Below are 8,226 nucleotides of genomic sequence, written 5' to 3'. Positions count from 1 at the left end.
CTCTGCAACTGCATCCTGGCCCATCCTCACCCTTCTGTCCCCAACCCTCACCTCCTTGTACCCCCAATATGTTTTTCCCAATAAAAAAAGAAGACAAAGATTCTCACCACTGGGCCAATTGGTAGCACCATGATAGATGGAGAAGAGATTGAGGCTGTTAGCAAATTTAGCTTGCTCAACTCCAGTCTTAACACCACACTCTCAATATCAGCACTCAGAAAATCAAAAGATAAATTGTATTTGAAAAATCTGCGGTCACTAGAAAGCAATGATGTCAGTCTAGAGACTAAGGTGCACCTCATTCAGGCCATGGCTTTCCTTCACAACTACTTTTTATGCTTCAGAGAGCTGGACAATGTCTAAGGATGACAGAAGAAGAATTGATGCCTTCCAGTTGTGGTGCTGAAGAAGAGTCTTGAACATACCATGGACTACCAAGAAAACAAGTCAGTGTGTCTTGAAGAGGGTGAATCAAAGTCTCTCCTTGGAGGCTAGGATTTTGAAAATATGTCTCCTATACTTTGAGCATAGGGGCAGGAGAGACGGGTATCTGGAGAAAGACAACATGCTTAGAAACTTGGAGGGACAGCACAGGAGAGGAAGACACTCAGTGAGATGGATTGATACAGCAACTGGGACAATGAGGGTTGGTGTGTTGGAATTAGTGAGACTGACTCAGCACAGAGCAGGTTCAGAGCTGCTGTACATAGGGTCACTATGAGTCACAGGCAACTTGAGGACACAAAACAACAACATATTATATTGGATGTTTTTTATTTAAACCTCTTGTTTAGAGTAAACAAGGACTCGTGGAGGGCCTTTGTATTTCAAAATAGGTTGTCAATGTATTTTGGGAGAATATTTTCTAAGTGGTACAGCACTCTTCTGTCAATATGCTGTACTGAGGTAACCTGAGGTTGCTGTGATGCTGCACCTTGTACCATCAGTGTGTCAAATGCCATAATGGTTACCCATGGGGGACAGTGTTTGGTGTAGCTCCCAGTTTAAGACAGGTTTGGAAGTTGGAGTGGCATCTACTTCTCAAACAGCAAGCTTCTGGAAACTCTATGAACTTTGAGAAATTACAACAGTTACAGAAAGGCTTCAGGCCTTTTGTTCATAGGGTTGCTGTGAGTACTGCTTGACTTAACGACAATCAACAACAACAACAAAACATATTTTTAACGTTATACTGTATACATTTAAAGTTATGCTGCATATATATTTAAAGGTATACTATATATATTAAAATTATACTATATATATATTTAAAGTTGTACTATATATATTTAAAGTTATACTACTATATATATTTAATGATATACTATCTATATTAAAGTTATACTAACTGTATTTAAAGTCATACTATCAATATCTATATCATCTGCATGTATACATACTCTTGGCACCAGCAGCCAGGACAACAAAAGAAAAATAACACTGGGAAGTTTGCTGTCAGGAACCTTTCCAGAGTACTAAGAAGCAATGATGACAATCAATGGACTAAGATGTACCTGATCGAAGCCATGGTCTTGGCAGTTACTTGCTATGTATCACAGAGCTGGACCATTACTAAGGATGACAGAAGAAGGATAGATGCCTTTGAATTTTATTGCTGGAGAAGAGGCTTTACAATACCATGGACCACCAAGAAAACAAACAAGTCTGTCTTAGAGAGAGTGAAACCAAGTTTCTCCTTGGAGGCTAAGATTGTGAAGCTCTGTCTCACACATTTTAGACACATGGCCAGGGTGCATTGGTCCTTGGAGAAGGACTTCATGCTTAGAAGGATTGAGGGACAGTGCAGGAGAGGAAGACTCCGCATGAGATGGATTGATACAATTGCTAGGATAATGAGGGAAAGTGTATCAGAGTCAATGAGACTGACTCAGAACAGGATAGGTTCAGAGCAGTTGTACATAGGTCACTATGAGTTACAGGTGACTCAATGGGAGATAACAACAACAACGTACCTTTGAGTCAGAACCAACTCATAACTGGCCCTCCATCAGGTTTTCAGAGACAATAAATTGTGTAAGATAAGATTGTCCATTTTTCTCCCATGGAACAGCTGGTGAATTTAAACCTCATGCCTTTGGATTGTCAGTGTAACTCCTTACCACTAGGCTTTCAGAATATATATATATATATACACATACATATGCCAGAAGGAAGCATTGGTGGCCTAGTGGTAAGGAGTATGCACTTGAAACTCAAAGGCATGCAGTTCAAATCCACCAACTGCTCTGTGGAAGAAGAATGAACAGTCTCCTCTTGTGCTTTTTACAGCCTCTAAAAATTTACTAGAGAGCTAACTATGAGTTGGTCCTGGCTCAACGGCACACAAAAAATAACAACATATAATAAAATATTAATATTCAGCAATTAAAAAATGACACATGAACCTAGAAAACATGCTAAGTTAAAAATTGCAGACACACAAGGTCATGTAGTTTATGGTTCTATTTATTGGAAATACCGAGAATGGGCTAATTCATAGGAAGAAACATAGATTAGGAGTTTCCAAGAACTGAAGAGATGGAAAAATGAGGAGAAACTATTTAATAAGTACAGAGTTCAATTTGGGATGACGACAATATTTTAAAACTTGATAGACATGCACAACACTGTGAATCTCATAAATACCATAGAAATGCTAACTTTAAAATGGTTGATTATATTCCATGTTAATTTCATTTCCATTGAAAAATGGAGGCACGGATCAATGCCTTCCTAAGGTGTGTCTGTCAATGCAGGGCTGAGGAATGGGCACTCAGTTGAGTAAATAATGAGATCTCATTGGAGGTTTTTTTAACTACAGTGGTATGATTACTTCCAGTCTATAAGAGGGAGTAATCAGAGGTTTGCAACAACTACCAGTGAGTTCTGGTGGCCTAGTGGTAGGGAGGTGAGCTGCCAACCCAAAGGCGGGAAGTTTGAATCCACTAGCTGTTCCACAGGAAAAAGATGGACAATCTTATTCCTGTTAGATTTAATGTCTCTGAAAACCCACTGCAAGCAATATACTCCAAGAGAAAAAGAACAGAGACACAAACAGAGATTTGTATACTGATATTCATAACATTATTTACAATAACAAAAACATGGAAAACACCCCAAATGTCCGTCAAAAAATTACTGGATCAAGAAACTGTGGTACATTCACACAATAGAATACTATGCAGCACTCAGGATAAATGATTTTGGAAAATACTATGTAATATGGGAGAGGCTAGAGAGCGTTATGCAAAGTGAACTAACTCAGGATCTTAAAGTAAAATACTGCATAAGATCATTGTTGTAAACATAGAAGGAGAGCCAATAAGATGTGTATGGATATAGAAAGAGGGAAAGGGAGAGGCAGAGGAGGGCTGAGGGTGAGGGGTGGGGATGAGGAATCATGGGGTCACAGAGTTTGGTGGATTGAGAGGGGGCAAAAAAAATCCCATATTAAATGTACATGAATGAAACACACTGTAAAGAAATTATTGTATGCAAATCAATAAAAAAACAAGGAAAAAAACATTTTAGAAAGTAAACTCTGAGTCACTTCTGATTTAAGAGTACATAAAAACTACCTGAAAGGGAGCAATCATGATTTAGCGCTAAGGAGTTGTACTGTCAATCCAAAGCCAAGTAGTTTGGATCCACTAGCTTTTGTCTTTAGAAGAAAGATGGGCAGGCTATCTCTTCCCATGAGATTGACTGCCTCTTAAAACCTGCTGGAGGGTCGGCTATAATTTGGTTCTGACTTCATAGTAGACAATAACAAACTACCTTGAAATGATTATATTCATGAACTCAGTCACTACTGGATGTTGTTGTTGTTGTTATGTGCCATCAAGTTGCTAGCTACTCATAGGGACCCTATGTACAAGATAACAGCCCTAAACCCTGCTCTATCCTGTGCCAATCTCATTGTCTCTGATACACCTACCACCATTATCCCAGTGACTGAATTAATCCATCTCATCTTCCTCTCTTGCACTGTCCCTCCATTCTCCCAAGTATGACATCCCTCTCCAAGGACGGACCCCACCTTGCAACATGTCCAAATATGTCAGAATAAGCTTCAGAATCCTAACCTGCAAGGAGCAGCCTGGCTTCACTCTCTTCAGGATGAACTTGTTTGTTCTCCTAGCAGTCCATGCTATATTCAATACTCTTCTCCTGCACCACAGCTCAAAGACATCAACATCAACTCTCCTTCTATCATCCCTAGTCATTTTCAAGCTTTCTGATGCATAGCTAGTGATTGCAAAGACGTTGGCCTGTATAAGGCACACCTTAGTCTCCTGACTGACATCACTGGTCTTCAGTACCTTGGAGAGGTCTCTGATAGCAGACTTTCCTCAATGTAATTAATCTTTTGATTTCCTGGCTTCTAGGACCAAGAGTTGATTGTAGAGCTAAGCAAACTAAAGCTCTTAAGAGTCTCAATCTCTTCACCATTTATCATGATTGGCCCAGGGGTGAGAATCTTTGCTTTCTTTACATTTATTTTCAATCCATATTGAAGGCTGCAGTCCTTGACCCTCCACAGCAAGCACTTCAGATCCTCCTCATTTTCAACAAATAAGGTTGTGTCAACAGCATGATGTAGATTTTTTATGATAGCATCATTAAATCTGTGCCTTTCCAGTCATGCACTGTCCCATATTTACCCTATAACCTCTGGTAATGGTTTGTACTCCCTAGAAGTTCTATCCTAGATTTCTAGAAGTCACTATGTTGTGATACTTACAGACATGCCTGCCTATTGGTGAAAGACATTTAGCTTGTAATTAACAATATTTCACAAGCACCTATAAGTGGTTCTACCTACAAATACCTGGCAATTTTGCACTAGACAAGAGATTGCTTACATTAGCACTTTCTTCTTTACTTGGACATTTTATAGTGGTTTGGATGAAACATTACAGAGAAGTTTACTTCCTATTCAACAGTTCATATATATTTCATTTTCTAGCATTAGTTGCGATCCCCTCAATATAAACACTCTTACTACTTCCTTTCTGGTTATCCTATTTCTATCCGCCAATCTTTACTTTCCATTCCTATATGCTGAATTTTGTTTTGGGGCAAATACCTTTTGGTTTTGCATGGTTGATTGTCATGAGTAACATATGCCTCACAGGGGTTACTGCTTACTTTATATTCCTGTCTATTATTTGACTGAAAGGACATCTCAGTTCCATGTTTGAAGAGTGTCTAAGGGTCATACTATCAGGAGATCTATAAGTTCCTGTGAATTTGATCTGTGTTTTTTATTTGTATATAAAATAGTACTTAACCTTTGTTGATCCACAGAGTCAAACGCCATTGAGGAATCAATGAAACAAAGGTATACATACTTCTGGTACTCCTTGCTTTCAGCCAAGATCCATCTAACATTAGCTACAGTATCCCTACCACAACAAACCCATCTAAACCCAGCCTGCACCTCTGGTAGTTCTCTGTTGATGTGCTGTTCCAGTCGCTTTTGAGTAAACTTCAGCAGAATCTTGCTTGCATGTGATATTAATGATAGTGCTCAATAATTTCCACACTCTGTGGGATCACCTTTCTTTGGAATGGGAACAAATATTGATCTCCTCCAGTCAGTTGGCCAAGTGGTTGTTCTCCAGATTTCTTGGCACAATGTGGTGAGCCCATCTAGGGCAGCATCTGTTAGCTGAAATATGTCAATTGGCATACCATCGATTCCAGGGGCCTTATTCTTAGCCAATTCTTTCAAAGCAGTCTGAACATCTTCCTGCATCACGATAGGCTCTTGTTCATATATTCTTTCTTTAAATTCTTCTGTGTCTGCCAATTCATTTTGGTATAATGATTCTGTATACTCTTTCCATCTTCTTTTAATACTTGCAAGATCACTCAATATTCTGCCCAAAGCATCCTTAAGTATTCCAACTTGAGGCTTGAATTTCCTCTTCAGTTCTGTAAGCTTAAAGAAAAAATGCTGAGCGAGTTCAGCCCCTTTGATTTTCTGACTCCAGTTCTTTGCACATTTCATCATAATACTTTGTCTTGTCATGCAACCTTTTGAAATCTCCTGTTCAGCTCCTTAATGTCTTGATTTCTTCCTTCTGCTTTGGCTTCTCCACAATCTTTCATTGATTATGCAAAGGTATTTGACTGTGTGGATCATAACAAACTGTGGTTAATTCTGAGAAGAATGGGAATCCCAGAATACTTGATCGTGCTAATGCAAAACCTGTACTTGGACCAGGAGGCCATCATCAGAACAGTGCAGGGAAACACTGCGTGGTTCAAAACTGGGAAGGGTGTATGCCACGGCTATATCCTGTCTCCATACCTTTTCAATCTTTATGCAGAACAGATTATCAAGGAGGATGGGCCCTATGAGGAGAAATGTGGCATCAGGATTGGAGGAAGAATCATAAACAATCTGGGTTATTCAGATGACGCAACCCTGCTTGCTGAAACTGAGAAGCACCTGAAGTGCTTGCTACGGAAGGTCAGGGACTGCAGTTTTCAGTATGGATTGAGGCTCAATATCAAGAAAACAAAGATTCTCACCACTGGGCCAATTGGCATCATCATATGAATGGTGAAGAGATTGAGATTGTTCACAGTTTTGATTTGCTTGGCTCCACAGTTGAGATTCTTGGCACCAGCAGCCAGGAAATTAAAAGATGTGCTGTGTTAGGAAAGTCTACAGTTAAAGACCTCTCTAAAGCGCTGAAGTGCAAAGACGTCAGTTTGAAGACTAAGGTGCGCCTGATACATGTCATGGTCTTTGCAATCACTTGCTATGCATTAGAGAGCTAGATAATGACTAGGGAGGATTGAAGGAGAATTGATGCCTTTGAGCTGTGGTGTTGGAGAAGAGTATTGCATATACCATGGACTGCTAAGAAAACGAACAGGTTTGATCTGGAGAGGGTGAAACCAAGCTGCTCCTTGGAGGCAAGGATTCTGAAGCTTTGTCTGACATACTTTGGACGTGTTGCAAGGAGGTACCAGTCCTTGGAGAGAGACATCATGCTTGGGAGGGTGGAGGGACAGAGCAGGAGAGGAAGACCCTAGATGAGATGGATTGATTCAGTGACTGTGGTAATGAGGGTAGGTGAATTGGAGACAGTGATATTGTCACAGGAGAGAGCAGAGTTTAGGGCTGTTGTACATAGGGTCGCTATGAGTCACTGGTGACTCAACAGCAAATAACAACAATAATCTATGTTGATTATATTTCTTATGCACCCTTCCATGTAAGTTTTATAATTATTACAATTTAAAATTTTAAATTTAAATTTCTTTCTTTTTTTCCAGAATCCTCTATTGTGATCACAATCAGATTAGTAGCTGGGAACCATCTATTTCTTCTGGTCTCAGGATAGTGAAGGCTGTAGAGTTTTTATAGTTCATTAGTCCCTTAGAACAATTATTTCCTTTAGTCTTTGATTTCCTTCACTCTTTTTTTTCTCTGGACTGGAACAAACAGTAGTTGTATGTCACTTCAGTGGCTGCTTGAAACTTTTAAGACTCAGTCACTACTCACCAAAGTTGTTGTTGTTGTTAAGTGTCATCGAGTTGCAGGCAACTCATAGCGACCCTATGAAGGAGAGTCCTCAATGCTTGGGTGTCTCTCATCCTCTCTCCAGGTTCATAGGGTTTCTGGAGGCAAGCTATTATGGAAGTGGATGCTACTCCTCCTTCCAAGCTTGTTTTAATCAGGGAGCTCCACCCCACTCTCTGTCTGCATTGGGTAACCAGCCATTACTGCATTTGACATACCAGTGTCAGAGTGTTCTGCCTCACAGCAACCACAAGTTACTGCTGTATGGCAACTTGTACACCAGGGCTATATGACCTAGAGGAATGTCTGAAGAAAACCAATGAAAGACAGGCCCGAGGGCCGAGGATTAAAAGTCACCCACTTTTGGCTTGGTAGCATCATTTCTGTCCACTGGGCCAGCTGATCTATCTCTCTATGTTGATGTTATTGTTGTTAAGTGCTGTCGAGTCGCAGGCAACTCATAGCAACCCTATGAAGGAGAGTCCTTAACACTTGGGTGTCACTCACCAAAGTTGTTGTTGTTGTTGTTGTTATGTGCCGTCGAGTCGCTTGCAACTCATAGCGACCCTATGTACAACAGCCCGAAACCCTGCTCTATCCTGTGCCAATCACATGGCCTCTGATACACCCATCCTGATTACCCCAGTCACTGAATCAATCCACCTCATAGAGGGTCTTCCCCT

The sequence above is a fragment of the Elephantulus edwardii genome, unplaced genomic scaffold (assembly GCF_000299155.1).
Source record: "Elephantulus edwardii isolate Elephantulus edwardi_28Jun2011 unplaced genomic scaffold, EleEdw1.0 scaffold00156, whole genome shotgun sequence".
Classification (NCBI taxonomy): Eukaryota; Metazoa; Chordata; class Mammalia; order Macroscelidea; family Macroscelididae; genus Elephantulus; species Elephantulus edwardii.
Note: the sequence above shows the minus strand (reverse complement) of the source record.